The following is a 3974-nucleotide window of genomic DNA, read 5'->3' as shown; positions in this document are numbered from 1 at the left end:
GTGTGTGTGTGTGTGTGTGTGTGTGTGTGTGTGTGTGTGTGTGTAGACAGAGAATAACTGTCTCGGCAGCTGTGGTGTGGCCCGTTGAGTCACAGTTCACCCTTTAGTCCACTCATCTTGCAAGTGTTCATTTGCTCGAGTCATTGATCAGGTTGGAGGCCTCTGGCCAATAATGAGCTCTCCCTGGGGCTTCTCTGGATATCCTGCTGCTGTCCTGTGTCATGGAGACCCTACAGTTTTGGATCTGTAGGTTCGTCCCCTTCACATGCTCCAACAGTTCATAGATGAGGTGGATTTGGGGGTGGGCCAACTCTGGGCCCTGGTTCTGGGTGGTAGCTGGCTTGGTCAGCTTGTTAGCTCTCCCTCATCCGCACTCCCTGGACAAGCTCCCCAACACTGCCTCGGCAGCTCTCCCAGTGCTGCCTGCCTCAAGGGGCCAGTTCTGCTCTCTGGCCCTGGGGGGGAGGGGGCAGCTCCCTGTCTTTGCCCAGGCAAGGTGCAGAGCTGGCGGGGGTGGGCCAGCTCTCCTGCCCCTGTGCCCTCCACACCCAGGTCAGGTGCAGAACCTGCTCTCCTGACTGCTGCCCACGGTGAGGGCAGGGCTGGTTCTCCCCCTCTTGTGACCCCAGGGCCAGCTCTCTCTCCTGCGCAGGTAGCGAGAGTCAAAGGGAGGAAGGCATCGTTCCTTCACCCGTGCCACCACATGGCAGACGAGGGATTGGGGTAACTGTTACTCTCACTCCCTCGGGGCTTGCTCACCTCCATTCCTCACTCTAGTGTGCTGCCCAGACGAGGTGTAGAGCCCACTCTCTTGTGTGCTGCAGCCAGTGAGGGTCAGGGCTAGCTGTCCCCCTCTTGTGACCTCAGGGCCCGCCGCAGGTGGTACCAGGTGGGCATTTTCTCTCACCAGTGCCACTATGTGGCAGACAAGGGAGATCAGCTCTTGTGTGCTGCCCAGGTGCGGTCCACGCCTGTGGTGAGTGGGGGTGGGAGGATCTCCCTTGAGGGCGGGCCCAGCTCTTTCGCTGCAGTATACATACAGCAAAGGGCAGAGCAGTTATCATCACTGGGTCGGTGAAGGCGGAGCTTGCTCAACACAGCGTGGTTCCAGTGATCCTCTCTGCTAACACGGGCCACAGACATCATCACAGAACCACTGATCCAGACATGGCCCTAGGTGGCAGCCCAGGCTCAAGTGTCTGCTCGAATGTCTGAGTGACTGACCACCTGGGTCAGTATGGCCCTGGCGACAGCATTGGCCTTAGACTCTGATACGGTCTCAGGTGGTTGACCAGACCCCAGTCATCTGCACAGCCCTTAGTGGTAACAGAAGCCACGGACATCAACTCAGACCCTGGCTGCTGCAGGATCACGGACCCAGACATGACCTTAGCAGCAGCCCTGGTCTGGATAATACCATGGCCTTGCGTGACAGCACTGGCCACTCAAATAGGCTTTGCCCCAGCAGCGGCACAGCCCGTGGACGCCAACATGGTCACAGGTTGTGATCTAGGCCGTGGGCATCCATGTGGTCTTTGGTGGCAACCTGGGCCAGGGACATCAACACAGACCATAGACCCAGACATGGTTCTTGGTAGCAGCCTGTGCCGGGATGTCCCTGCGCTGGTGACATCTGAATGGCCGCGTAGGCCACTGGGATTGCCATGGCCCCTGCAGCAGCATGGCCCTTGGATGTCAGCATGGCTCCAGGTGGCGGCCAATCCTACTGTCCTCTGCATGGCCCTCAGTGGTGACAGTAGCCACAGGCATCAACACAGGCACCCTTGGCTGATTCAGGGCCTCAGGACCTCAAACCAAGCCCTGGCCCTGGTAAGCAGTCCATTCCCATTAACCTGTTCCTCCACCTTCAGCTCTTCAGATCCACCTTTCTTCCCAGCCCATGAACCTTTCTGCCTCTCTCTCTTCCATTTCCCCAACCTGTACTTGCTCACCATGATGATGCCCAACCGTCCTGGGCCGGGATCTAGTTGGTGGAGTCCTGCCCACCCCAGCCTAACGGCTTTTCTTCTCTCTCCTGCCAGTGCCTAGGAACCTCAGGTAGCACCTGAGATGGTGTCTAACTGCCTGGTGCCAGAGGTGTCAGGTGGTTTCCTGATTGATTGTGCTCCCCAAAAAGATGGGGGGGAGCCATCTGTGTCCTCCACCAGCTCAGCCCTGGAAATGACTGAGCCCCTTGTGGTAATGTTTTTGAAGGGTTATTTCTTTCGCTCCAGGAGATGGCTCAGCAGTCAAGAGAGCACACTGCTTTTGCAAAGAACTGTTTGAACCCCAGTGCCCACGTCGGGTGGATCACAACTGCCTGTAACTCCAGCCAGGGCTCTGTAGTGCCTGTGGCCTCTGTGGTTCCTGCACTCACGCACATACTGACCCCCACACAAAGCCAGGCATGGCAGCGTGTGCCACAAACTCACGTACTTAGGAGGCAGAGGCAAGTGGGTCACTGATCTCTGTGAGTTTGAGGGTTACGTAGTGAGATCCTGCCTCAAAATTATTTATTAACTAATTGAAAGTAAAGCTTTTTAAAAAAAAAATCTTCTAAACTTTCAGAAAAGTTGCAGAAATGGTGGGAAAACCTGCCACACATGCCCAGAAGCCACAGCGGAGTTGTGTGTCCTGCGCCAGGGATGTTCATTCAGGGGAAGGACCCAACCTTGCTAGGACGGTACCGCCTTGCCGCTCCAGGCTCTCTTACCCTGCACAGCCTGGATGCCTCAACAGCCTCACGCCTTTGAGTGTTTTTACATCAGCTTGGGGTTTCTTGAGACATGGCTGCACTGTGACACCCAAGGTAGCCTACACCTGAGTGTCCTGCCTTTGGCACCCAAGTGTGCACCACCCAGCACCTCATAACATACAGTCTGGGACACATCTCTCTGCTGATTCTCCAGCTCCACATGGTGTCACCGCAGTAAATTGGATCACGTGGTTATGTTGCCTTCCACTTATCTCCACTGTCAAATTATTTTTTTCTTTTTTTTTTGTTCGTGTTTTGTTTTGTTTGGAGACAGAGTCTCTCCATGTCGCCCTGGCTGTCCTGGAACTTGCTGTGTAGACCAGGCTGAGCTTGAACTCACAGGGATCCACCTGCCTCTGCCTCCTGTGATGACATCATGCCTGGCTTCCTTTTTTCTTTGTGATGAATATCTTATGTGGCGACAACTCGACTATCCATACTTTATTCATGATCCCAGTTTCAGGCTCTAGGACAAGCGACAATGGCTGGTCCCTCTTTGGCCATTAATATGAGAGCTGCTAAGAAGCCTTTCTATAAAAGTCATTTAATTTACTAATGTCTCTATAGCATAGGGCTTGTTTAATTTGAAGAATTATAATGTATGAACCTCATTATTTCTATGCTTAAGTTATCCCCAGTTTGGGCACGGGGTACATGACTCCATCTTTGGTTCTGGCTCATTTGTTTGGACACTTCCATCCTGGCTGGCACAGGATGCTCTGGGCTCAGCGAGTTCTCCCCGTTTCTCTCTGGAATCAACTCCCCACAGAACACTGGTTCCTCAGAGTCCAGAGCCGTCAGGAAACTGGTTCCTAAAGCTGGCTTGTATTGCCGTGTTTCAGCTTCCGAACTCAATCTGTGAACTCAAAGAAGGTGTAAGTATGTAGCTCTATTTCTCTAAACAACTCACCTATCCCATGACCCGAGGATACACGCTGATGATTCTAAACCCAGTCCTGTCCCGTGACCAGTGATAACACGCTGGCGATTCTAAACCTAGTCCTATCTCGTGATACAGTGATACACACTGATGATTCTAAACCCAGTCCTGTCCCATGACCAGTGATACACGCTAACAATTCTAAACCAAGTCTTGTCCCATGACCCAGTGATACACGCTGACAATTCTAAACCCAGGCCTGTCCCGTGACCAGTGATACACACTGACGATTCTAAACCCAGGCCTGTCCCGTGACCAGTGATACACGCTGACGATTCT

The sequence above is a fragment of the Microtus ochrogaster genome, unplaced genomic scaffold, assembly GCF_000317375.1.
Source record: "Microtus ochrogaster isolate Prairie Vole_2 unplaced genomic scaffold, MicOch1.0 UNK9, whole genome shotgun sequence".
NCBI lineage: Eukaryota > Metazoa > Chordata > Mammalia > Rodentia > Cricetidae > Microtus > Microtus ochrogaster.
The sequence above is the reverse complement of the archived record's forward strand: the minus strand, read 5'-3'. Positions refer to the sequence as shown.